Source organism: Eulemur rufifrons, chromosome 9, assembly GCF_041146395.1.
Source record: "Eulemur rufifrons isolate Redbay chromosome 9, OSU_ERuf_1, whole genome shotgun sequence".
NCBI classification, from domain to species: domain Eukaryota; kingdom Metazoa; phylum Chordata; class Mammalia; order Primates; family Lemuridae; genus Eulemur; species Eulemur rufifrons.
In genome coordinates this window covers 37,225,417-37,253,012 of record NC_090991.1, presented here as the reverse complement: position 1 = coordinate 37,253,012, position 27,596 = coordinate 37,225,417, and the positions used below count along the sequence as shown (strand labels likewise).

The following is a 27,596-nucleotide window of genomic DNA, read 5'->3' as shown; positions in this document are numbered from 1 at the left end:
AGGAGCGGGACCCTCCCCTCCCTAGGCTCGGCTCGCGACCTGCCCGCGCCACTTCGGACGCAGCCCTCCCGGCTCCGGCCCCTCTCCAGCGCCTTCTCCAGGTCCGGCGCCCGTCCCAAAGCCCCCCAAGGGCCCTGGCAGAGGCAGTCAGGCTCCTCCTCGCCCCTCCCAGATATGGGTGCTTTGGGGACTGGGGACAGTCCTCGCCAGCGTCCCTCTCCCTCTTCTCCCTTTCCCAGCTCCTGTTCCGCGCGCAGTCTCCCGGGCCTGGCCTCTGGAAGCCCCGCCCAGGGACATGGTGGGGGGCCTAACCTGCCTCCAGCCGCTGGCTCCGCCCACCCAGCCCATGGGATCCCGGACGCCCCCCCAGCCGACGTGAGTGCGCTGCTGGGGGCCAGGGGAAGGGGCCCTGAGGGGAGTGTCCTCCTCCCTGTGGCTTGTTGGCTCAGCTCTGGGCAGCTACGGACCCCGCCTCCAGGGCCCAGCGCGCCCAGTGACTCAATTTACACCCCTTCCTCCATCGAGGAACCCTAGAGAAAGTAGAGAAGGAGCGCCAGGGGCCCCTATCGGACGCTGCTCCTGCGGTGCCCCAGCCTCAGCAAGCAGCCCGGCTCCCGACGCCTGGTCCCGGGACACCTTTGTGGGGCGGGAGGTGTGGTCAGTGTAAGGGTGTGGAGGGACCAGCCACTCCCGCAGGAGGCCACCGACCCATGGCTTTGATGGAGGGACACAGGCAGATTTACAGATTTAGGGGGGCTCTGCCCCCTTCCCGACACACAGGGAGCCAGGCTGAGCAGGCATGGGGCCAAGGGGGCCTGTGGTGACCACTTCAGAAAGCTTTGGGGCCTAGGGACCCTGCATGGGTAGTCACTGTCAGAAAGTGCATCCTCTAGGGGCCACTCTCACGGGGCAGTGGAGTGATCGCAGGGCAGGTGGGCAGGCCGCGAGGGCCAAGCCTCTCCCCGGAGGCGGCGTGGGAGCTGGAAGGCAGGGGCCGGTGTGAGACGGTCTGGGCGGGCTGGGCGCTGGGTTCACTTCTGCGGGGAAGCCGCTGGGGAAGGAAAGAGACACCGAGAGAACCGGTTCCCCTGCCTTGGCAGTCGGGTCTCCTACGCCAAGTCCCTTGGACTAAGCAAGGCAGAGACATCCCCAGGGTAGAGCTGCTCGGGGGCCGCCCCCGGAACCCGCACCTCAAGCCTGACCCCGCGGGCTCAGGGCGCAGACTGATAGATGGAGGGGGCGCTTCCTCTCGCGGAGTCCTCGCCGGTTGGCGGTGTCGGGGCGGAACAGGGCCAGGGAGCGGCGGGAAATGGGCTGTTCTTCCCACTTCACTGACGGGAAAGCTGAGGCTCAGTCAACTTTTAGGCAAATGTGGTGTCCACCTTATCGCCGGCAATCACCCTTCGTCTTAGAGCCAAGGTTCCCTAGCAGTAAAGTTGGACGTGTATTACCCACAATCTGGCCACCACGGAACTGAAGCAAGGCTCAAATCTTACAATCAACTCCCCCAATGAAGGGATTGTCCTAATGCCATCACTGAGTGTAAGAATGGGAGCCTTAGAGGCGATTTTATGCAAGTCCGCATTTTGGAGATTGGAAAGCAGGCGGTCAGGCGCGCGGCGAGTGCGGGATGGGATGCCAACCCAGGCCTTCGGTGCCCTGGCGCGGGGCTCTTCCCGGCTCCTCGGCCCTGACATTCCTGGCCCCCTCCTTGTTGCCTGCAGGAAAACGCCGTGGCCGCGATGGCGGCGGACGTCGAGGGGGACGTGTATGTGCTGGTGGAGCACCCCTTCGAGTACACCGGCAAGGACGGACGCCGCGTGGCCATCCAGCCCAACGAGCGCTACCGGCTGCTGCGCCGCAGCACCGAGCACTGGTGGCACGTGCGGCGCGAGCCTGGCGGCCGCCCCTTCTACCCACCAGCACAATATGTGCGCGAGCTGCCGGCACTCGGCAGTGCCACCACCGCCCCGCCGCCGCCCGCGCCGCTCCCGGGCCCCGCAGCTCCCGAGCCTCTCGCCTACGACTACCGGTTCGTGAGCGCGTCGGCGTCCGCGGGCCCTGACGGCGCCCCCGCCGAGCCCCGGGGCCGTGCCAGCTCCCTGTGCGGCCCCGCGCGACGCAGTGGCGCGACCCCGCGCAGCAACCTGGCGCCTGGCCTGCCCGCCTGCCTGTATGTGCGGCCCTCAGCTCCCGTGCGGCCAGCGCAGTCCCTGCCCGACCTGGCACGCGCCACCGCCGTGCCTCCTGCCGGCCTCCTCGGGAGCGCCGGCCGCTTCAAGGCCTGCAGCGTGGCGGGCTCCTGGGTGTGCCCGCGGCCCCTGGCGCGCAGCGACTCGGAAAATGTCTACGAGGCCATCCTGGACGTGCGTGGGCCGCAGCGGGAGGAGAGCCCCGAGCAGGTACGCAGCCGGGCGCGGGGAGGCGGGCGGGTGGCCGCGACTGCACGGAGCAGGGGTGCGAGGGGACCTGGTCTGCTTAGCGTCCCGCTGGACGCCCGCCACGGTGTCCGCCGACTTCGGACGAGCTCACTTTCCCCAACCCAAAACGAGAGTGGTACAGGCTCACAATCCCTTCTCTGCAATTCCCAAGTGCCAAAGCTCCCTGGAAGCCCAAAGGTTTTTTGTAATTCACCCCGTGACAAAATTTCACATGAACCGATATGAGGATGTTGGTGGTCTTTATTTATCCCACTTAGTGTGAATATTCATGTTTTGCTGCAGAAATGCAAATAAGCTTGATCGCAGGGTGCAGCCCAAGCCCTGCCGGGAGGTTATGTAACCTCTGGCAGGTGTGTGCTGTCCTATTCTCTAAAATCCCAGCCGATCTGTATTCCGAAACGCACCTGGACGCGGATACGGGCTTGTGGACCTGCACTGGCTCCACCTGCCTCGCCTTTCTCCCCGGAGCTTGGGGGTGCAGACGAGATGGGTGTGAAAGTCCGGCGTCTGTTTCCCTTTTGGGCTGTTTCCAACATTTCAGTTCCCCCTTTTTTTTTTTTTTTTTGAAAAAACCAAAACCAAAAACCTCTTGATGAGTTAGTTTCAGAAAGAAGTCTACTTTTGGTAAGGGGGGGAGTTTTTTCCTCTTCCGAGTTCAGTGGTGTTAATTTGGGAAATCGAAAATAGAGCACGTATAAAAAACACTCTTACATCCTCAGAATCCTCGCGGCGGCCCTGACATCTCGAACTTTAGCAACTTTTGGGGGAGGGGTGGCCTGAGGGCAAAACAAGATGCGCAGAAACCGTCTGGCCCCTGCGCCAGGCGCGTGATTACCTACGGGCGGTTCACTTCCTCTCTCGGGGTCTCGGTTTGTTCTTCAGCCCAAAGGGAGGGGCAGAGGCTCGGATTTGACTCTGCTGGGTGCCCTGCCAGCTGCTGATGAGCCACTTGCCTCCCCCAGGCCTAGTGTCCTCGGGTGTAAGCACTGTACCTAACGATCGGGGTTGTGGCGAGCCTTAAATGGCGCGGGGCGTGGAAGCGCTGGGCAGTAGCGGGCGGTCCCCTCAGACCGCCTGGGGTCCCCCTCGGTGCGCTTCGGTTCGGGTCTGCGCCGCCTTCGCGGGGGTTTCTTCGGGGGCAGCCCTCCCCCTGGTGGCCAGGGTGGAGAACAGCACCCGGCGGAGGGGGGCGCAGGCGGGTCCCTGTGCCCCGTGGCTCTGCCAGCAGGCAGGCAGCTTCTCTGGGGTAGGTGGCTGGATGCCAGCGCTCCTTTCCCCAGCGCCCCTTCGTTTCTGGGCAGGCTCCCGGTGGCGCACTCCCAGGCACACTCTCTGTCCTGGTGACGCTGGGAGTGTGCCTGCCCCTCTGACCTGTGTCCTGGAGGTGGGGGAATGGCCCTACCCTCGGACAGTGTGCACAGAGAGTGTGTGCTGAGGAGGGGCGAGGAGGCAGCCCTTGACCATGAACCAGGGCTCTGTAAGTCTGCCCGAGGGCCAGCCCGCAAGAGCCCAGACCAAGGAGGAAGGAGATCCCCCAGGTCCTGGCGTCTTGGGTTGCTGAAGGCGGAGGCGCGAAGGCGACGATGAGAATGGCGTGTAGACGACCAGCCAGAGCGGGTATAGAGCCGAGGGTGGAGCCTTCCCCAAGTTTAAATGGATGGGCAAGAGCCAGGAGACCGGGAGGGAGGCTGAGGATGGGGAGGAGGGGGCTGCTGAGAGGGGATCCTGGGAGAAAAGATGAGGGAGAGCCCAGAACAGAGAGGCAAGGATGTGAGAAGGGAGGTCGCTGGGGAGGGTGAGGGGTGCCCGTCTGCAGGGCATCAGCTCAGGGCTCCGGGCAGGCTACTCGGCAGGGCCAGAACACCCCCAGAAGAGAGGAGCCTCTGCCATGTATGGCATTTTACAGCCTTGTCATTCACCATTCACTCAGATAGCACATATTGAGCACCTGGTGTGTGCTGGTCACCCTGCTGGACACTGGGGACCCAAAGCGTCATAAGACACAGTCCCAAAGGAGCTAACAGTCCCGTGGGCTCTCACTCAAAGGCTTGCACCCAGGGTTAAGCTCCCAGCATCTCGGAAGGCAGGCATAGGTACCCCAATTTGCCCTGAGTACAAACAGAGGTTCAGAGAGGTTTAGTGACTAGCCAAAGATCACACAGCCAGGAAGTGGCTGTGTCCAGGTCAGTTCTGGGCCATTTCAGCCAGGTGGCCTTCAGGGTTAGCCACCCTGTTACCCTCAGCAAGAACAGTACAAGCCAAAGGCAAACGAGTGCTCACTTTTCTGCACACACCTCCGCGCCCAGCCCTGTCGTGGACGTGAATTCCAAACCCGGACCTTGCTATCTGCAGCGGAGGGTGCAGTGGCAGAATCTGACATCTCAGGAGAGGGCAGAAGCAAAGGCTTCTGAGGAGGGAGAGATGGAGGAGGGGAGGTGAGCTGCGTGGACCCCTCTCCCCCAAGGTGACCACTCAGGGAGCCGGGGAAGCCTGGCAAAAGCCTCTGCGGCCCCTCCCCCGAGGCCGCAGTCCGGATTTCTGGGTGCGGTCACCATCCCGCGCCAGAGGCAGGAGAGCCCAGTGGCTGTGGCCGGGCCGCCCCTGCTGCCGGACATTGGCCGCCGGGAGGCGGAGTTACAGCCCAGCTGCTGCCACTTCTCACGTAAACGGCCCAGGAGGCGCCGCACCTGAGCTGGCGTCCTGCGCGGGAAGGAGCCCGGGGCCTCGTCCTCCCTCCTCTGGGAACTGTGAGTGACCCTCGCCTGGGGAAGGGGCTGCCGCGGTTTCCCGCTCTCTCCCCGCCCCCCAGACTCCCCCCCAGGCCCTTCCCTATCCCGGTCCAAAAACCCACCCGGCGACCCCTCCTCTCTGGATCCCAGACCGGCTTCCACTTCCTGGCGCAAACTCCAAGGGAAGCCCGAGGTGGCTGTGACTGAGATACAGCAACTGGCCTCGGGACGGATCCACCTGTCCTCCCTCGGGGCCAGCCAGGGGCCTTTGGAAAGTGGGGTTGGTAACGGCAGGGGAGCTGCAGCCAAGCTGAGGGGACTCCAGGGAGCCCCTTGTCCCCCTCCTCCAGCAGCTCCCCGCCCCCCAGCTAGGGCAGCCCTGGGGTTGCTGGCTGGTTTCCTCACAGCTGGCCTGACTTTCCCTCCCCGTGACTCACCTGCTGGGCCCGAGAGCCCCGCTGCCCAGCCTGTGACCTGGCTTGTGAGAGAGCAGGTTCTTGGGTCCCCCCACTCCACATAGCTCTGGCCACCCAGAGCTCTCCCCACCTACCCTTCCGTCCCCTGCAGGCCGTGAGGCGGCCCCTTGGTCCTCTGGGGATCTCCCCGGAGCCTGGCCTCATTATTCACCTCTCAGCCCCTGGTTCCCTGCAGCCCCAGGCCTCCTGAGAGGGGCCCTTGACAAGCCCACCCGCCTCCTCCCCTCCTTCCTGGGCCCCAGCAGTCGGCCTCCCTCTGCACCTAGTTTCTCTGCCCTTCCTAGAGCTGACAGTGTCGGTGGTGGGAGGGGACGGGCATCAGCACTGAAATGCCAGCCTGCACGGGTGGTCAGTGCCAGGCCCTGGGGCGTGGGAAGAACATGACACGGGTGGCGACGATATGGGGCGGTTATGACATGACCTGGCGCGTCTGCGGGGTGCAGGCTCTTGCTGCGAGAGGAAGCTCTAGGGACGCCTCCTGGAGGAGGAAGGTGTTGCCAGAGGCAAAATCTAAAGGTTTCTGCAATTTCCTCCCATGAAGCCCTCTGGACCCGGTGCTTTTTCAGTGGCAGATTTTTTCTCAGTGATAATTAGGTCTATTCAAGTTTCTACTAGTTCTCTAGTTAATTTTGGTTATTTTATATTTTACTAGGAAAGCATTTGTTTTCTCTAGATTTGTATGCATTACACTTTTCAAATTTATTATTGATTGTGGCCAAGTAAATCATTTTTTCTAAGTCTTTCATAGACATTGAAAAAATGTACGCTTTGTATTTAAGGGATAGAAGGTCCCATATGTATCAAATCAAGTTTATTAAGTTTATTGATTATAATTCAAACTTTCACTTCCTTTGTATCTTTTTTGATTTTAGTCTCTTACTCTAATTCTGATAACGTTTTATTAAACCTCTCTCTCAAATTTTCCCTATAAAGTTCTTCTGTTGCTTTTACTAGTTTTTGCTTTTCATATTTAACAATGGGACAATTGGGAGCGTGCAGATTTTGCGTGTTCTATCTTTACAAATTGTGCCTTCCTGTCATTACATGTCGTCTCTCTTTATCCTGTTTTAGTGCTTAATCTTAAATTTGACCCTTCTATTTTAATATGGCCACTCTTTATTTTACATTATATTACATTAAAAATAAACCCTTTTATTTTCAACCATTATCATTTTTTAAACTGTATTTCTTGTATACATCATATCACTGCATTTTAAAACCCGAGCTGACTCTTTTGCTAGGAGAATTCGATCTGTTGGAGTTTCATTTACTAACTGGCAGGCTGTACTCGGTTTTACTATGCTGGCTTATTTTACACGCGTTGGTTTGCTTGGTGGCTTTTTCCCTTCAGTCGAGTTCCTGTTGGTTTCCCTTGTCTTCCACGGTTACATTTTCCATTTCATTAATGGCTCTGCCCCCTCCCCTGGGGCTCCTGTCAAACACATAGTCAAACACACACTCTGTAGCCTGTGTCGGGACGGGGATCCTCTCATCTGGACCCCACCGAACCTGTCAGTCTGTAGATTCGAGTCTTCTTTTCAGCTCAGGAAAAAATCTATTTCTTGACTATTTTCTCTTTTACTTTTTCTTTCATTTGCACGTGAGCTCTCCTGCCTGGGTTCCTCCCACTCACTTCCTCTCTATGTGCTTTTGCTCTGAGGCTCGATCTTCCAGGCCACAGACTTGAATCTCAACAGTGATTGTCTTCTCCTTCAATTAGTACAATGATGTATTTTAAGTTCGAAAAAACAGGGGTTCTTTTTTTTTTTCACTTTTTGCTTGACTCAAGTCTCCTTAAGAGTTCTTGTGTTTTGTACAAGTTAACAATTACATTTTCCAGCCCCTCTATCTTGCTAATAGCCTTGAATTTATTTTAACTAGATAATATATTTACAGGTTTTTTAAAAATCAAAGCAATATTAAAAAGTATGTAGTAGAAATCGCACACACCCCTGCTTCCTTGCTCTGTTCTCCATCAACTCAAAAGTCAACACTTTCATTCATTGTCTCTTCTCCCGGAGTTTCTGCATACAAACAAGTATGGATGTATGTCTGATTACTTGACTTTCTGTGCTCTTACACAAAGGTAGTATGCCGGACACGCTATCCTGCAGCTTGTTTACTTCTTGCCTTTCTCATCTAGCAGTGTGTCCTGGAGATTGTGCCCGGAGGGGCTCCCTCTCCTTCCCTGCAGCCGCGTGGCTTCCACTGCAAGGATGTATCATAACTCATTTAACCAGCCTCCCGCTGATGAACACCGGGCTGTTTCCCAACTTTTGCTATTACAAATGCCACGATGAATGATCTTTTGTACATGTGCAGATAAATGTAGGAAAAATCCCAGAAGTAGAATTTCTGGGTCAAAGGGTAAATAATAGGTGTGTGATGGGTATTGCCAAATTGCCGGCCATGAGGTGTCTACCGATTTGCTTTCTCACCAACACAAACGAGAGGATTTCCCCGCAGCCTTGCTAACAACTTTTATTTGCTGCCAGTCTGAACATAAAATACCTTAAGGTGGTTTGAATTTGCATTCCAGTGACGGTGAGTTTCTTTTTGTGTATTTTAGGGCTATTTGTTTCTCTTTTTCTATGAATGGTCTATTTATGTCCTTTGCTCTTTTGTGTATTAGGTTATTGGATTTTTTAATTGATTTCTAGGCTTCTTCTATATTAGGGAAAATAGCCCTTTGTCTATTACATGAGTTATAATTTCTGCCCCCGTAATATGTCTTTTGACTTTCCTAATGGTATTATTTTGTGACACAAGTTTTCTTAAAATATATTTATATAGACAAATGTATCAATCATTTATTTTATGGCTTTTAATTTTGAGCCTTTGTTACAAAGTCTGTTTTACATATACAGTATATAGAATTGTGTTTGTTTTCTTCTTTTTTTTATTATTTTATATCATCTTATTGTTATGGGGGATACAGAATTGCAGGTTACATACGTTGCCCATGTACTGCCTTTCCCCCCAAGTCAGAGCTCCAGGCGTGTCTGTTCCCCAGGTAGTGCACGTTGCACCCATCATGTAGGTATATATCCCTCCCTTCCCCACCCGCCCCTTCCCGAGTCACCACCTTCAAGCGTTACCATTCCCCAAACGGTGCGCAATGCACTCATTGTGTAGGCATACCCCCATCCCCTCCCCCACCCCCCACCTCAGTCTGATATCCGATTGGTGTCGTTCCCAGATGTGTATTTAGGTGATGTTCAGGGAAACCAATTTTCTGGTGAGTACATGTGATGCTTGTTTTTCCATTCTTGGGATACTTCACTTAATATAATGGGGTCCAACTCTCTCCAGGAGAACCATAGAGATGTCGTATCTTCATCATTCCTTATAGCTGAGTAATATTCCATGGTATACATATACCACAGCTTACTAATCCAATCATGTATTGATGGGCATTTGGGTTGTTTCCACATCTTTGCTATTGTGAATTGTGCTGCTATAAACATTCGGGGACATGTGTCTTTGTTACAGAATGACCTTTTTCCCTTTGGGTATATACCCAGTAATGGGATTGCTGGGTCAAATGGCAGGTCTACTTGAATCTGTTTAAGATACCTCCATAATGCTTTCCACAGGGGTTGCACTAGTTTGCAGTCCCACCAGCAGTGTATGAGTGTTCCTGTCTCTCCACACCCACGCCAACATGTGTTGTTTTGGGTTTTTTTGATAAAGGCCATTCTCATTGGGGTTAAGTGATATCTCATTGTGGTTTTGGTTTGCATTTCTCTGATGATTAGGGATGTTGAGCATTTTTTCATATGTTTGTTAGCCATTCTTATATCTTCTTTCGAGAAGTTTCTATTCATGTCATTTGCCCACTTTTTGATAGGGTTGCTTGATTTTTTCTTGCTGATTTTCCTGAGTTCTAAATAGATTCTTGTTATCAGTCCTTTATCTGATGTGTAGTATGCAAAAATTTTTTCCCATTCTGTAGGTGGTCTGTTTATTCTCGTGACTGTTTCTTTGGCTGTGCAGAAGCTTTTTAATTTAATCATGTCCCATTCATTTATTTTTGTTGCTGCTGTGATTGCCTTGGGGGTCTTCTTCATAAATTCTTTGCCTAGGCCAATGTCTGTAAGAGTCTTTCCTACATTTTCTTCTAGAATTTTGATTGTATCACGCCTAAGGTTTAAGTCTGTTATCCACCGTGATTTGATTTTTGTGAGAGGTGAAAGCTGTGGGTCCTGTTTCAGTCTTCTACAAGTGGCTAACCAATTCTCCCAGCACCATTTATTGAATAGGGATTCTTGTCCCCAGAGTATATTCTTTCCTGCTTTGTCAAAAATTAGGTGACTATATGAGGATGGTTCTATATTTGGATTTTCTGTTGTGTTCCACTGGTTGTTTTCTTCTTTGAGTATTTTTATGGCTTCATTTTTTTAACATTTAAATCTTTAATCCTTTGAGGGTTTTTCTGGGTGGACAGAGTGAGATGTGGACCCACTTTATTTATTTTGTTCTAGATGGTCAAGCAGTTGTCCCATGACCTTTTACTGACAAGTTCATCTTTCTCTCATGATTTGTGACGGTGTCTTTCGCATGTTCCGGTTCGCAGCTGTACTGGGGTCTGACAGCAGCAGCCGGTTGTGCTGTTCTGTTTGTCCTGCCTCTCTCCAGCTGCTGAGCTGTTGGAGGGCTGGAGCTTATATGTCCTTGCTCCCTAGGGCTGGGGTCAAGCTGTTGGAGACCCCACTTGGTGGAGGGCCCTAGAGTGGAGAAAGGATGGTGGTCTCTGCCAATGGGCCTGTAGTCCTGGGACACCTCTGGTATAAGGACCCTGCTCCCTGCCTCCTGGGGACTCCTGGTCTGAAGAGTAGAGTGCCTCGCCCACCTCTTTGCTCCTCCTCAGCTCCTGGGGGCTGGGGATCTGGTGTAAGGGCCACCCTGCTCCCCTCCGCGCCCCTCCCCCAAGGTCTCAAGGGAGGCCTGCCCACCCCAGGGTTCCCTGGCTTCCAGCCTCCACCTGAGGCACAGCCTCTCACCTGTGTTAGCCAGGTCCTGCCCACCCACCTGCCCAGCCCCCGTGAACAGCAGAAGGTTGCGGGTGGGAGCAGTACAAGGTTGCAGGTGGGAGCAGTACAAGGCTGCAGGTGGGAGCAGTACAAGACTGCAGGTGGGAGCAGTACAAGGTTGCAGGTGGGAGCAGCAGAAGGTTGCAGGTGGGAGCAGTACAAGGTTGCGGGTGGGAGCAGTACAAGGTTGCAGGTGGGAGCAGTACAAGGTTGCAGGTGGGAGCAGTACAAGGTTGCGGGTGGGAGCAGTACAAGGTTGCGGGTGGGAGCAGTACAAGGTTGCGGGTGGGAGCAGTACAAGGTTGCAGGTGGGAGCAGTACAAGGTTGCAGGTGGGAGCAGCAGAAGGTTGCTGGTGGGAACAGTACAAGGTTGCAGGTGGGAGCAGCCCAGAAGCAGGATGTGCTTAAGCTGCCATATTCCCAGAATCCCCAGCCCTGGAACTGCATCTTAAAGGAACAGAAATCACGTTGTCTGCGACAGCTCAGGGTAGGGGAGAGCTAGAAGGGCAAGTCTGTTTCCAGATGAGAAATAATGAAAAACTTGTACCATTGTATGGTACTAACAGTGAGGATGGCGAATAGTAAAAAAGTTTGAGGAATTTTTTTTCATTTTTATTATGAAAATTTTCAATTTTTTTTTACAGATAAGTAAAAAGAATTCACTTTTTAATTTTTTTGTTTTCTTGAGAAAGGGTCTCGCTCTGTTGCCTGAGCTAGAGTGCTGTGGCGTCAGCCTAGCTCACAGCAACCTCGAACTCCTGGGCTCAAGCAATCCTGCCTCAGCCTCCCCAGTAGCTGGGACTACAGGCATGTGCCACCATGCCCGGCTAATTTTTTCTATATATTTTTAGCTGTCCAGATCATTTCTTTCTATTTTTACTAGAGATGGGGTCTCGCTCTTGCTCAGGCTGGTCTAGAACTCCTGACCTCGAGTGATCCTCCCGCCTCGGCCTCCCAGAGTGCTAGGATTACAGGCGTGAGCCACCACACCTGGCCTTAACACTCATTCTTGAATGTGGTCTAAGACATAGGCTATAGTCAGGTCGCCCCCATTGTCCTAACACATCTCCCTCTCTCTGTCTCTCTCTCTCTCACTCTGCTGGTCTGTTTGCACCAGGATCCAGTCCAAGGTCATGCCTTGCTTCTGGTTGTCTCTTTAATCTCTTTTGAACACCCCCACCCTTTCCTTTGCCTTGACACTGACTCAACTCGTTCAAGAGCCCAGACCAGTTGCCCCGTGGGGTGTCCGGCTGTCGTGTGTGCTGGCTTCCTCGTGGCAGTGTTTCCCTGTCCTTCTAACCCGTGTTACCTGTGAACCCGTAGGGTCTGACAGGCTCAGGCAGGGGGATCACCTGGGCTCAGCGACAGTGACTCTAAGGAGGAAGGAGTCAAGCATGATTCTACCTGAGTAACAGGGGTGACGCTGACACGGGGGAGGGAGCCAATTTGATTTTGGACATCTTTTGAGGCCTACAAAGGACACCCAGGCAGCAGTTGGATGTGTGAGCCTAGAGGGGGGTTGCGAGTTGGTGACCTACAGCTGGTCGCGCTCTCGCAGGCGGCAGAGCGAGAAGCCAAGTGAGACACCCGGCACTGAGGCCGTGGCAGAGGTGGCGCAGCCCCAGCCCAGTCGGGCTGGGGGAGGACCGGATCTGTCATCAGGGGAGTGTGGAAGGCCTTCCGAGCCGGGGGCTGGTGTCTGAGGGAGGGACAGAGAAGTCAGCTCTGACAAGGAGGAAGGGAGAAAGGAATTAGCCGGTAAAAGGCGATGTGAGCGGGGTCCAGAGAGCATACTTTTTCTTTTTGAGATGGAGAGACCTTGAGTTTGTTGAAATTCCAAAGGGACAAAGGTAGTCAGGAGGGGAAGGGTTGGAGATTTGAGGTCACTTCCGAGCAAGTGGGGTCCTCTAGGCCCAGGCTGGGGAGGTTGGCTTGGACAGGAGGCCCCGTGCCCTCCACTGGGGGCGAGAGAAGGAATGGTGCGTGCAGACACGGATACCTTTGAGGGCGCAGGCAAAAGGTGGCCACCCCCTGCTCACACCTTCCCACCTCCCGGGGCTGGGAGGTTCTCTGATGAACTGTTTCTGATCCCCCTGGCCCCAGCGGGCCCTGCTGGGTCTCTGCCAGCCTTACTGAGAGCTCAGGTGACCTGAGTCCCTGAAGGGCCCTCCCGCCCCCCAGATCCCACCCTGCCCTGGAGGAGCAGCCCTAGCAGGCAGCCCCAGGAGGTCACCCAGAGGCTGGGGGCAGAGTCCAAGGCCTAGGTCACCCAGTCAAAAGGAAATGCGGAAATGCGAAGTCAGAAAAGCAGAAGTGCAGCCCTGCTTTTCCCCAGGAACCCAGGGGCCTGCTCGACTCACAGAAACCAGCCCTTTGAGGGGGCAGGGATGACAGTCCCATTCTGCAGATAAAGAAACTGAGGCCCAGAAATTCAAGCAGTTGCTCCGAGAGAAGCTGCGGCTGTCTACACGGGAACCCAAGTCTCTGGACTCCCACTCCATTCCTTTCTCCTTCTGCTCAACCCAAGCTTCCACCCCAAACCCAAGAGAAGAATCTCACCTAAAGCCATTATGTTTGGAATCTCAAGCTACATCCACGTGATAAGACTACTGTGAGCCCTGGGGCCTCACCTGGGCTGCAAGGTCAGATCCCCTGAGGAGCCTTAGAACAAAATACTTTGCCCAGGCCCCAGCCCAAACCAGTTCCGTCAGAGCCTCAGAGCTGAGCCAGGCATGGCTCCCCCAAATACTCTGAGGCTTGAGGACCAGGACCCTGTAGGGTCACCCGCAGCCCCCCACCTTTGGTGGATGTGTAGCTCTGAGCCAGGCCGGGTGGTCACAGAGTGAGACCAGCCTCTGTCCTGGCTGGTGTAGGTGCGGTCGGGGGAGGGACCCACCCTGTGGACGCAGTTGAGCTCCTCCAAAGCTCACGGTTCCTTCCCGCTCTCTCTCCACCCAGCCGGGGTGGCACCTAGCAGGCTCACTGAGTCCACAGGGGAGGCCATGACCCCTCGCTGCCCCCTGAGCCCGTCCCTGGGCTGAGTTGCTGATCTGGGGGCATTTCTTTTGCCTCTATCGGCAGAGGATAGGATTTCCTAGTGCACCTGCCCCTGCCCCAGCACCTCCTAGGAGGGAAGGGGGGTGAGGTCAGAGGGGGGGAGGCGGGGGTTGTGCAGCTGGTTGTTCTGGCATGTCCTCTGCCCCTCCCCTCTCAGAGGCGAGAGGGTGTGGTTGACGCAGGAGGACCCTGCTGGGAGCCCTGTGGTCATCACCTCCTCTCCCTGGGGGAGGAGAAGCCCAGACCCAGGGCTGAGAACCAACCTCTGTAGCTAAGAGTGGCCGGAGCCCTGTAGGTTTGCTCAGTCCCTGCAGTGTGGGCCGGAACCGGAAACTCTGGCAGACCCCAGTCGTGTGGGCCTGACCCTTACAGGGGAAGAGAAGCAGGTGAGATGCTGGCTGCCAGTTCTGTGGTCCCAGCGCCCCCAGGGACTCTTCTGATCCCTGCCACAGGGGGAGCCTGCCCCCTGCTCCACCTGCAGGGCAGTGCTGAGGGCGCTTCCCTCACCTGTCCCCTCCTCTCCCCCTCCCAGCCCCGCAGAGTTTCTGGCTACACTAGAATTTGCAGAGGCTGCCTCTGTCTCTGGGGCCTGGCCTCATCTCTCCTGGTGACCCATGTTGGTGGGGGCAGTGTGTCCAAGACCCTGGCCTCAGGATAGGGACAGAGATGGGTCCCATGTGTGACAAGTATGAGGCCTCCAGACTTCTGTGATTCCCTCCTGCCCCCCACCTTGGTAGGGAGGAGGGGATTAGTCTGCACCTGGGTTCTGGGCTTCTGAGCCAGGCATAGGGGATGGGGTGGGAAGTGATGGGAGAGTTTTCGAGGACAGAGTAGGGTGTGGGGCCCAGACTTGCTCTCAGTGTGACCTCACCAGGTGTCCCCCACCCCAAATCCACACCACACCTGGCTCTACTCGGGTGTCCTTTCTCTGAGCCCACAGTGGGTGCAGGAGAGGAGGGCCCTTGGGGACGTGGGCCAGGGAGAAAGGAGAATGGCGGTGGGGACAAAAGGATCACCGGGGCTCAAGGCAGGAGGGTGGGGATCAGAGCCCGACCTGGGAGCGATCTGGCCTTGATGGGGGGAGTGGGTTGGCAGGGTGCTGCCTGGCCCTTGGGGCTGGGGAGGAAGCACCTCTGGTGGGAGAGGATAAGACGGTCCCCAAGGGCTTGGAGGAGGGGCCGCAGCTCACTGGGGCTTGTGTCCACTGTGCTTGGCCGGAGCTGAATGCCCACCTGCATGAGAGGGTGAAGGGAGGAGAGGCCAGGAGGAAGATCTGACCTTGGTAAGGAGGGGCAGCTGGTGCCTGTCCCCCTCCTCTGGGTCCTTACAGCGTGGGGGGCACAGACATGTACAGGGACGTGGACGTGCAGGGGGGAGTGGGTGCACGTGGGCACACAGGTATGGGAGGGCACATCGCCTTGGTGACCAAGTCTGGAGGAGACAGACCAGGCAGCCAGGCGGGCAGGTAGTGGTGTGGTCAGAATCCCTCGCGTCCTCTGCGTGGCTGGCAGGATCCAGACGCTGGTTCCCTCTGCTACCACATCTGCCCAGACCCTTCCTCTTTGGGAACCCCTCCCCTCCCCCCACAAGCTTCCTCTTTCCCATCACACCCTCCCTGGGCCTTGGAGGAGTTGACAGCCACTCATTGTCCTGTTTCCGCCCCAGGAGCTACTCCAGGCCAGCCCGGGCCCCAGCACTGGCCGGTGCCCCTCTGCCTGTCCCCTCCGCCTGCCCCCTCCGCGCAGCACCCCCTCCCCAGCAGGCTCCCCGTGGCTGTGTCTGGGCTTGGGGTCCAGAGCTCATCAGTCACCAGAGCACCAAGGGGGACAGCCAATGGTGTGTGTTTCTGGAAGCATAAAACACCCCAACCTGAGGCCCCTGCACCCCACCCGCCGCGACCTCAGGCAGCACTCACTTCCGCAGCCCTGACAGGAAATGGGCTGGAGTCTCAGCCTCCCGCCATCTCGAGGCAACTTCTTGTTTCCCTGTCGCTCTCGGTGCCAGCTCTGGGGCTGTGTCCTTGTGCTCCACCCTCAAAACCTTCCCAGGGCTCCGTCCCAGAAGGTCAGAGGGGCCAGGATGGTGGACATTATCGCCAAACTGACCAGGAGGCAGAGTCGGGCCCTGCAGGCACAGGTAGGGGACAGTGGCATTAGGGGTGGCAGAGGGACCCCTGCTAGGAGCTGGGTGATCTGAGGTTCAGAGCAGGGAGTCTCCTGGAGTTTGGGGCTTGTCCCGCCTTTTCTCTTTCCTTCTCAGAGGCCTGGACCTCCTGAGAGGTGGTCAGCTTGGGCAGGAGAGGCAGGGCTGCCACCTGCTCGTGGACAGAGAGGGAAGTGGAGACAAGGGGCGCGCCACTGGGAGGAAGTGCTGGGGGTCCGGGCAGCCTGGTGTGGCGAGAACTGGGGCCCCTCTTGGCCTGTCTTCTGGCCTGAGGTGGGCAGGCCTCTTCTTGTCTCCAGGATACGACCCACGAGCCTAAAAACGAGGTCCTTGATTAAGGGCCGCAGATGGGTCCTGTCTGGATCTCCGTGAGCTGGGCAGAGGTGGCAGGTCCTGCTGTAACCACCTGAAGTCCAGAGGGCATGGAGGACCCGGCCCCACCTGGCCCCAAGGAGCAGGCCAGAGCCCAGCTGAGGTTTTGCCAGGAGAGGAACTTAGCGCTGCAGGGGCTCTGTGGAGAGTTCTAGAGGCGAAGGGGCCTCAAGGAAGCTGCAGCATCCCCAGCAGGGAGTGGACTCTGCCGCTCACCTCCAGCGAGGGCCCCTCGCTACCCCAGCAGCAGCCTGTGTCCGGGGCAGCCCCTGTCCTCCAAATGCTTCCTTCAGAGGGTGCCACCCTGCCCCCACAGCGTAATGCTGCATCTGCTCTTCCTTGTGACAGCCCCGTCATGCTGGGGACCTAAACATCTACCTCCCAGATTTCCTCTGTGCCTGCTGGGGGTGTTCCTGTGTGCCAGGTCCCGTCAGCCCAGCAGCCTGGACTCCCCATGGACTCAGAGCCACGGCCCGCAGCCTGCTGGGTGGAAATCTCTGCTCCGAAGAGCCTGGCTCCTTCGTGGGCTCGTCCACCCCACATGGGCCCTTGCGACCCTGCCCCAGGGACAGGAAAAGCCACTGCCTCAGTGGGCCCAGCTGGGGTGGGTAGGAGGTGTGTCTGGTTCATCCCCCTTCCTCCATCCACTGCTTCCATCCTGTCCTCCTGAGGAGTCTCCTGGTTTCTGTGGTTTCAGGCTCTCAGGAAGTTCTTGCCCAAAGCTCACCCTGGTCTCTCCTGTCATGTCAGGTGTGTTCGTGTGTGTTGCTGATATTTGGCATGAGATTGGCTAGTGTGCTCAAGCAGTAAGTGGTTTTGGCGGATCTGCTGTGTGCTCTGGGGCACTGGGCCAGCTGCTGGGGGACAGATGGAACCAGCCACAGCATCCTGGGTCCCGCTTTCAAGAAAATCCTGCCTCGTGGGGCAGAGAAGGTGGGCAGACGGTGGACAACTAACTAACCCTACCAGCAGAGCAGAGTGCCAGCAGGTTAGACCCTTCTCTGGGGAGGCTTATGAGCCCAGCGCCTCGGAGCAGCAGGAGTTGGGTAGCAGGGCCTGAGAGAAGGGAATTCTAGGCCGAGGGAACAGCTGCAGCAAGGGCACAGAGGTAGGGAGCGCCTTTTGTGTTGGGGGCTGGTGAGGCCTGGTATGGCTGGACGGCAGGATGCCGCGTGAGGACTGTGCTGGGGGGAAACGAAGGAGACGTGGGGTGGAGGGTCCCATCTCAGCCACGGAGGAATCAGGAGGGGTACGGGGGAGGAGTGAGGAACTGATGGACTGGTATCCCCAGCTCTCCCTGTCCCCTGTGTACCTGGGACCAGCATGATGTATAAAACTGTCACGCCCCCTTGCTTTGACTGTTTTTGCTTTCTTGCTTGGCAGTGATCATCATTGACATGCTGTGCGTTCCCTTATCACCCCCTTGCCACCACCATTTACACACATGTGCCCTCGAGTGTCTGGCCTGCCTGGGCAGGGATTGTGTACATTTGTTCACTGCTGCATTCCCAGTGCCTAGAACAGTGCCTGGCACAGAGCAGGCATGTCTTTGCTGGACAAATGAATGTTTGTTTTGTTTTGTTTTAGCATCAGTTTGGTGAAAAACAAATGAATGTTTTTTTAGGCTCCTGCCTAAGACCCAGGGAGAGGCTACCGTGGGCAGGGCATGCTTCCGCTCTTGAGGAGTTTAGAGCTTAGTGAACATGTCACAGTTGACAAGGCACTTCTATGATGTTTAGAAGTTTTGTGGTGCAAAACGTTGAGGTTGCAGAAAAGTTTGAAGAATAAAACAAAACAAAAACAAATATAACTGCTATCATCAAAATGTCTGGAGAGGGACCTCTCTTAGCACTTTGGAAGGTTTCGAAAAACACAAAATGGAAATTATGCTAACTCTACCATTTTGAAATCTGCTTTTTCCCGGGGGCATTATGTATTCTTAGAAAACAGTATTAATCCCTGAATGCTGTTCTGCCCAGGGCTTGAACGTAGTTATCTGTCCCTCTGCTGGGCTGAGGGTGGTGGCACGTGGGAGGAATCTCAGGAAAGGTCTCGAACTGGCAGCTGGGCTGAGTCCTGAAGAAGGAAAAGGAGTCAGCCAGGTAAGAAAGGGGCGGAGTTGGGGCAGGGCAGGCTGTGAAATGAGCCAGGCCTGCAGGAGACACAGCAGAGGGTGGGGACTTCCCACAACTGGATTAGAGTTCAGGGCAAGGAGCAAGGAGTGGCAGGAAATAAGGCAGAAGCACGGGCAGGCAACCGTGGCCTCCTGTGCCTGGTAAAGGACTCGGACTTTGCCCTGCAGCCAGCAGGGAGCCCCGAGGTGCGCCGGGAGAGCTTCTGTCCTGTGAGCACGGTAGACACACCAGGCTCACCTTCTGTGGGACTAAAACCCCCCAGGCGCCCTCACTTTCTTTTGGGGGGGGAGGGACATACCTTCCTTTGCCTGTCCATTTCCGGCCCATCTGGCTGTCATCTCTTTCTCCCTCTCTTGTCTGGAATTGGTTCTGACGCCTGCAAATTCCGCATTGGAAAATTCTAGCCCCAAATCCAGAGGCCATGTTCATTCCAATGCCAGAGCTTTCTAGGCTGGGAGGGAAGGAGGGGCGGGAGCTTTCCCTGGGGGCTGTAGAATGCACAGGGCTCTGAATGGGGACCACCAAAAGGGGTGGGTCCCAGGCCACTTCTTTGTTCCTGCCCAACATCTTGCTTGCCTCTGTGAGTACACAGCTGTGAGATCTGGGTTATCAACATTTTATTATTGGTAATAAATATAATTAATGCAATAGCCCCATCCATCTGCAACACTGAATACTTTGAAAAGCACTTTCAAGAACATTTCCTCATTCTATCTTCACTACAATTTCTGGAACGGGCAGAGCAGACATTTTATACCTGGGGAAACTGAGGCAGGGAGGCATTGTGACTTTCGGAAGGTCGCCCAGGTGGCAAGTGGCCGAGTCGGGACTGTGTGACCCCAGTGGTCCCCTGAAAGTCACGTCTCCTTCCTCCTTCGGCAGGTGGACGAACCCCCGGAGCCCGTGTACGCGAACGTAGAGAGGCAGCCTCGGGCCACTTCGCCTGGCGCTGCCGCGGTCCCCCACCCCAGCCCGGTGTGGGAGACGCACACGGACGCCAGCACGGGGCGCCCCTACTACTACAACCCGGACACGGGAGTGACGACCTGGAAGTCACCCTTTGAGACTGCCGAGGGCTCCGCTAGCCCAGCCACCTCCCCGACCTCGGTGGGCAGCCGCGAGAGCCTGGAGACGGAGTGGGGCCAGTACTGGGATGAGGAGAGCCGCAGGGTGTTCTTCTACAACGCCCTGACTGGCGAGACCGCCTGGGAGGACGAGCCGGAGGACGACGAGCTGGAGATGCAGCCGAGCCTGAGCCCCGGCAGCCCCAGGGACCAGAGGGTGAGGGGCGGGCCCCCCTCTGGGAGTCCCTGGTCACGCCCCCTGCCCCACCTGGCCCCAACCTGAGGGTTGCGGGGCGGGGCTGTCTCTGCGTTCGCTCCGGCCCCGCCTCCTGCCCCACCCAGCCCCAGGGACCCAAAGGCAAGGGGCTGGGCTGGGTCCAAGAGGGCGGGGCCGGGGCAGCATCGGCACCGGGAGCCTCTGACTCCACCTTCTGGTCCCTGCAGCCCCTCACCCCCGAGACGGACTACCCCGAGTTGCTGACCAGCTACCCGGAGGAAGACTATTCCCCCGTGGGCTCCCTCGGTGAGCCCGGCCCCACCTCTCCCTTGACCACACCCCCCGGCTGGTCTTGTCACATCTGCCAGGACAATCAGACGCTTTACACCAACCACTTCACCCAAGAGCAGGTAGGGGCAGGGGGCAGATGGACACAGACAGCCGCGGGGTCGCTCCCCTTAGTACTGTAAACTGCAGCTCCCACGCAGACCCTAAGCCAGCCCAAGATTCGGGGTCACCTGCATCTGCCTCTCCGAGCTTCCTGGTGCTGTCTTGGACCCTGGTTGGAGGGAGCATTTTCTCCCCTCTCATGACCTGGGTGGGGGGCCCTGACCATCCCTCTCCCCACAGTGGGTGAGGTTGGAGGACCAGCACGGGAAGCCATACTTCTACAACCCAGACGACTCCTCCGTCCGGTGGGAGCTGCCCCAGGTAACCAGCCGGGGAAGGGAGAGTGTTGGGGAGAGACGGGGGGACTATATATGACAGTGGCTCTCTCCCCAGGTCCCTGTCCCTCGAAGCATCTGAAAAGCCAGTCATGACAGTGACACTCCAGCCCAGGCCAGGCCCCCTGAGGAGAAGGTAATGGAGGTGTCATGAAGGCCCTGGCAAGACCACCACAGAAGAAACGGGGAGTTTCTGGAGATCCCAGCCCGTGGGGAGTTGCAGCTGAGGGGGAGACTGGCCTCTGCCCCCCAGGGCTCACCCGGGACTACCCCCCTTTCCGCTTCTCTCTCTTAGATCAGGACCCTGGACAAGGCAGGGGTGCTGCATCGCACCAGGACGGTGGACAAGGGAAAGCGGCTCCAGTGAGAGCCCCTCTGCACCTAGACCAGGGCAGGGTGGGCCTTAAAGAGGAAGTTCACTTCCCACGTGCCAGGCTCTTATTAATCTTCATAGTGACTTCATGAGAGGTCCTGTGAGGAAACTGAGGCACCAAGAGATTAAAGTGACTTGCCCAAGGTCACCTGGCTACCAGGTGTTAGATTTGGGAGTCCACCCCTCACAGTCGGGTGCCCTGGTCCTGGGGCTAGGAGGGGGGCCTCAGCCTAGGACCAAATCTAAGTCCTGCCCACCCGCCGCTTCCCCACCCCCATCTAGGAGGAAGCACTGGAGCGCCTCCTGGACCGTGCTGGAGGGTGGTGTCCTGACATTCTTCAAGGACTCAAAGACCTCAACTACAGTTGGCCTGGTGAGGCCCAGGCCCCCAGAGCAGGGACTCCCCCCCAGCCGCTCTGTCTGGCTTAGAAAAGACCAGGTCTGAGGTAGCGGTCTACGAGTGTCAAAGGAGCTGGGCCTTGGCAGGGAGGCAGTGATGACAGCAGGTTCACCGCAGGACAAGCAGTTTCAGCCACTTGGGGAGGGGTAGCAGGCCTTGAGGGTGGACAGCTCGAGGCTGGAGGGAGGGAGGCTGGGGGCTGGACGCACCTGCTCACAGGGGTGGGGCTCTGCTCCTTCCGTCCGTTTCCTGGGTGGGCAGGCAGCAAGGGACAAGCCAGCCAGCAGGATCTCTGGGTTCCAGGAACCCTTGGGTCCCTTTCACCCAGAGCTGTTGCCTGGCCCTGCCGGCGACCCCATCCTGTCCCTACAGCCAGGGTGCAGCAGCAGGCCCATCTGAGCTGAGGGCTCCCTGTGACCCTGCCCACCCTTCCTCCCTGTCCCACAGAGGCAGCCTTCCAAGTTCTCCACCCCTGAGTACACGGTGGAGCTGAAGGGGGCCTCTCTCTCCTGGGCCCCCAAAGACAAATCCAGCAAGAAGAATGTACTGGAGGTGAGTGGTGGGGTGGGGAGGAGGAGGGAAGGGGCGTCCTGATGTCCAGGGACCCTCACTGTAGGCGAGCCCCAAGGAGGAGCACCTGGGAAGATGGGGGCTGGAATTCTCGGGGATCAAGGCCAGGGATTCTGCAGTTCCCTCCCCAGGAGCTGAGTTACTCGTCCTTGCCCTGGAGGGTGGTGACAAGTAGAGGGAGATGAGACCCTGTCCTGCCTAGAATGGTGGCCGCATCCCAACCCGAGGCAGGAAGCTCCCTGGCCCTGGCACTTACCCTGACGGGCTGGGCAACCTGCTCTTTCTCCCCAGGTCCCCATCCCTGCCCCTGGGCCAGAGCCCAGCTTCCCACTGGACTGCGTCCCCCGTGAATAAGCCAGGGCAGTGGACGAGCTGTCAGGCTCCCCCAGCAGGCAAGGGTCCTCCCAGCGCCACACCCTTCACTGTTCACGTGCTGTCTCGTTTTCCTTTTTCTTTTCTATTTTTTGGAGCTAGAGTCTCGCTCTGTCACCCAGGCTAGAGTGCAGTGGCGTCTTCATAGCTCACAGCAACGTCAAACTCCTAGGCTCAAGCGATCCTGCTGCCTCAGCGTCCCGAGTAGCTGGGACTATAGGTGCACACCACGATGCCTGGCTAATTTTTTTTATTGTTAGTAGAAATGGGGTCTCGCTCTTGCTTAGGCAGGTTTCAAACTCCTGAGCTCAAGCGATCCTCCGGCCTCAGCTTCCCAGAGTGCCAGGATTACAGGCGTGAGCCACTGTGCCCTGCCCACTGTCTTGTTTTTAAACTACTCATGCCCCACACCTCAGTCCCTAAACATTTTGAGGCAAGTTACAACAAAAACATACGTGCAGTGAACTGGTAAAACTAGGACCAGGCAAAACAAGTGAGACACGGGCTCCACAAACATGGGATCTACAGGCAAGAGCCCCCCGGGTGGTTTAGTTAGGGGTCTCAGGGCTGTTGGGTTCCATATTATGATGGCCAAAAGCATAACCTTGTATCTCAGCTCAGAAAAAGCCATTCTGCAAGGAGCCTGAGTGTGTAGCTTTCCGATGACTCACCAAGCTTCATTCGGTTCTCGAACCAGGATAGCTACAGAGCAGAGTTGGAAAACTGGTTTCATCTCATGAGCTACTCTGATCTGGAGCTACCTTGAGAATTCTGGAGCCTTCTCCAGGCTTGGCAGGGTAGAGTTCTGTGATCAAGTAGCAATGTCTGCTATAGTGTCACATGGAGGAAGGACATCACAGTTGCTAGCCATGTCCGTTCTCTGACCTCGAGGGACAGCCTTCAGACAGTTCTTTTATGGAGATCATCCGTGGGCTTTTGATGAAAGCTTCAGAGCAGGACTTTCTGAGCTGTGTTCGCTGGCAAGGAGCGGAAGGCAGATGGTGCTCTTGGCAGCTGCTCGGGCCAAGGGAAGGCTGACAGTCCTGAGTGGAAGTCAAGGAACCCCCTGCCTCCTGGCTGGCTGGCGGCCACCCTCTCTCCACACAGGGTGGCCTGTAGGCAACTCCAGGATGTTCCTCAAGAGACAGCCCCAAATTCTATACCACCGAGGACAGATGGGTTAGTTGGGCCCAGGAAATGTCCACAGCAGGTCTTCCTAGTCACCCCGAAGCCACAGAAAACGTATCAGTCCCCCGAGAGCCGCTAGTACCCTCAGCCTGCCTGTGCGTGCGGTGGGATCGACGTGTTGTGCAGTACGTTCTGTGTAGCTATGTAGCTTGGCCGCCTTTTTTTTTTAATAACCAGAACGAATCTGCAGAACAGCTTTGTCTTCTGTCTGAAACTTTCAAATACAAGCTGAGTGTGTCTTGAGAGAGCTGCCACCGATAATGGAGGTTGTTGTAGAAGTGTCATTAGGCCACTCTCTGGGGTCATCCCCGGCAGGGCCCCGCCTGCTTAGATTACAGTGGGGTCTGCTGGCTGCCGCTCAAGGTTCTCTAGTCAACCTGCGGAGGGTCCATCCAATCAGAAAGGGCTTGGAGCATCAGGCCTGTTGTGGCCAGTCTCCCTCTGGCATTGGGTTGAATTTCTGCTTCTCCATGAAGTGGCTGAAAGGGAATGCGCTGCCCAGGCTGGAGGCTGAGAGAGGGTGGGGACTCCTGGCTGCTAAAGGAGGGGCAGCACTCTAGGTCCTCAGGGAGCCTATGGGAGGGGCTTGGGGGACACTCACTTTCTCTGGGATCAGCCATGATCTGCTTTCGAATCTTCTCTCCCCACATTTCCTTCCGTTAGCTCCAGTGGCCAGGGCTGTCCCTCAGGAAGCTGCCCTCCCTTAGTTTCTTGCAGGCCAGCGCTCTGGGTCAGGCCTGCCACGTCCTGTGGCTCATGGGGAGGTGGGATGGGGCAGGGGACGTTTCCCCGACAGCTGAGCCATGGAGATCTGCCCTCCAGTGCCACTAGCTCTGTGCTCATGAGGAAGCTGCTAAAACTTGCTGAGCCTCTGTTTGGTCATCTGTAACATGGAGAAGCTGTCACCCACTGCTTTAAGGGAGGTGGAAGCCCTTGGCTCCATTAGGCTCTGAGCTCCTGGGGGGAGGGGACAGGTCACCTCCATCTCTGCACCCACCCCCCTCAGGGTCAACCCCCAGGGCAGACCCAGGGAACCAGAGATGACCCAGTGATTTGTGTCCCTCTAGCTACGGAGCCGCGATGGCTCGGAGTACCTGATCCAGCACGACTCAGAGGCCATCATCAGCACCTGGCACAAGGCCATCGCCCAGGGCATCCAGGAACTGGTAGGCAGGGCCTGGGGTCTCCAGGCCCCGTAGGGAGGGGTGGCCAGCGGTTATGCACGGCAGCTGTGCTCACTGTGGGACACAGGGACCTCCGTGGCACCAGTAGGCAAGTGCCACTCCCTGCAAATGCAGTGTCCCCTGCATGACGGGGATGGCAGGACAGGCTGCTAAAGAAACTGCCTTCTGTCATCTGTGAATCCGGCCTGGGGGTGGCCCTGCAGGCGTACTCTCCACGTGCGTGCGGTGGGGGCTCATCCTAGAGGAATGTCCCATTTTGAGGGAGGCGGGAGGAAAAGTAAATATTCTGGGAACCAACTTTAGGCTGGAATGGCAGGCTGAAACTAGAAGGTGAAGTTTAAAAGTATTGATTTCATGCATCTCCCATTTCCTAGGTTCAAAATATCAATTGCATAAGTAGAGATAGGGCAGGTCCCCTCTGACAGCTATTTACTTGGAAATGACCTGGAGCTTTTGACCCTTAATTCCCTACGAGCCAACGCCGGGTGCAGCTTTTGGCTGTATTAATAGAGGTAGGAACCCAGAGCCAGAGAGGCGATGTTGGTCAGTTGTCGGCAGTGCTCCAGCCCCAGCTGGAATTAGAAGCTCAGAACTGAGAGCCACACACCGGGTGCAGCTACAGGAGCTGAGGAAAATACAGGAAGAGGGGCCAGGCACTGGGAGGTGGGTCGGGGAGGATAGTGTGACTGATTCCAGCACCTGTAGGGCTCCAGGGAGCTAAGGGAGGCCAACGTGCTGAGGTTCCATAGTAGAGGTGAGGGGAGTTAACCTGGGTAAGGGAAGAGAGATCGCTTTGCCCGAGGACCGTACCTGCTGGGAGGGCATTTCAGGTCCCTGCCCCATCCCGGAAGGACCCCCAGCTGGCCCAGGGCCCTGCCTCTCTGAAGCTCTGCGATTGTAGGCCGCAGACTTGCCCCCGGAGGAGGAAAGTGAGAGCGGCAGTGTGGACTTCGGGTCCAGTGAGCGCCTGGGGAGCTGGCAGGAGAAAGAGGGTGACACGCGGCTGAGTACAGGTGTGTGCAGGGCGGGTGACACCCCGCTGGGGCCTGCCCAGCCCACAACCCAGATGCCACCAACTCACAAGGTCCTGCTTTGCCCTGCGGCAGGCGCGTCCGCCCTGGTCCCCGGGGGTCTGGAGAGCGACCGGAAGAAGGTCCGGCACAAGCTCCGCAAGTTTCTGCAGAGGCGGCCCACGCTGCAGTCGCTGCGGGAGAAGGGCTACATCAAAGGTACCGGGCTCGCAGAGGGCGCGTGGGTGGCGCAGGGCGGGACGGCGGCCGCTGGGTGGCGCTAACGAGCCGCTCCCCCAGACCAGGTGTTCGGTTGCGCCCTGGCAGAGCTGTGCGAGCGCGAGCGGAGCCCGGTGCCGCGCTTCGTGCAGCAGTGCATCCGCACCGTCGAGGCGCGCGGTACGTGCGGCGGGCTGGGCCGGGCCTCGCTCCAGGACTGCAGGATGGAGAGCCCTGGGTGGGCGCAGGGTTGAGCGGGGAAAGAACGGGAGGCCCCGAGGAGGAGTCAGCAGGGGCTTCAGCCCCGCCCCACCCAACCCAGGTCCGCCTCCCTCTGCCCCAGGGCTGGGCATCGACGGGCTGTACCGCGTCAGTGGAAACCTGGCCACTATCCAGAAGCTGCGCTATAAGGTGGACCACGGTGAGGCCGGTCCCCATCCCTGCCCCAGGGCCTGAAGGCGCTGAGGGCCCCTGACCTCTCTTCCTCTGCCTCAGATGAGCGCCTCGACCTGGATGACGGACGCTGGGAGGACGTGCACGTTATCACCGGCGCGCTGAAGCTCTTCTTTCGGGAGCTGCCCGAGCCCCTCTTCCCCTTCTCACACTTCCGCCAGTTCATCGCGGCCATCAGTGAGCACCTGCGGGAGGTGGGGTGGATGGGGCAAGGGTGGAACTGTCCGGCCTCGGCCCACCCCCCTGGCCGGGCTCTGTGCCACCACGCTGGCTGACCCCGCTCCCCTTGCAGAGCCCACCCTCCTCCTCCTCCCTCCCTGTGCGACTCCCTCTCTCTGACCTTCCCTTGCGCAGAGTTGCAGGACCAGGCCCAGCGCAGCCGCTGTGTGCGTGACCTGGTGCGCTCGCTGCCCGCCCCCAACCACGACACGCTGCGGCTGCTCTTCCAGCACCTGTGCCGGTGAGCAGGGTGGGCGGGTGGGAATGGGGTGGCGGGTCCTGGCAGGACCCTCCCCCCTGCTTCCCCCCAGCTCTGGGTCCTGATTCCACCCACCCCACCGCAGGGTGATTGAGCACGGCGAGCAGAACCGCATGTCGGTGCAGAGCGTGGCCATCGTGTTCGGGCCCACGCTGCTGCGGCCGGAGACAGAAGAGACCAGCATGCCCATGACCATGGTGTTCCAGAACCAGGTGGTGGAGCTCATCCTGCAGCAGTGCTCGGATATCTTCCCACCGCACTGACTGCGGACCTGGGACTGGGGGTGGCTGGAGGCCACCTAGCTGGACTTCACAAGACCCTCCGCCTCCCACCCGTCTGCAGGCGGTGGTGACGTCCGCACCCCTCGGTTCCGAGGCTATGGTGACCCCTGGTGGGCAGTTCGCAAAATGTGATTTTTGTGGGGCATGTCTTGTTTGGGGTTAACTGGGTTCTGCTTTCTATCGCGGCGCCGCCTGCTGTGCGGTGCGACAGTGTGTGGGGGTGAGTTTGCTGGGAGGGACCGCATTGGGAGGAGGAATTTGGTGAGGGGCTTCCTGGCTGCTTCAGGCCTTCACCTGAATGAGACCTTCACCAAGACCCCGTGTGCCCCAGCCCTGTGCGGACCATGAAGCAGCTGAGACACCTTCCCTGCTGCCCAAACAGGACTAACCTGGCCTCCAGCGTGGGCAGCTGGACCTGCCTTCCTCAGGCCTCAGGGGTGACACTGCCGCGGGCCCCTCTGGCAGGCTGGCTGCTGACCAGTTTCAGCTGCTTTCCTGTTCCCGCTCCATGCTCCTGTCCTCCTTGACCCACTCCTGTTCTGTGCAAGGGTTCTTCATGTTGGCTAAATATGCACCATTTCCACACACCATCCCATTTTACAGATGAGGAGACTGAGGCTTGGAGAGGCAAAGTGACTTATTCAGGGTCCAGTGG

At 57.4% G+C, this 27,596-nt stretch overlaps 1 pseudogene; it reads left to right on the top strand.

Annotated features, from left to right (window-relative positions):
• The first annotated feature begins 317 nt into the window (after window positions 1-317).
• Window positions 318-27,596, top strand: LOC138391547 (rho GTPase-activating protein 27-like; annotated as a pseudogene).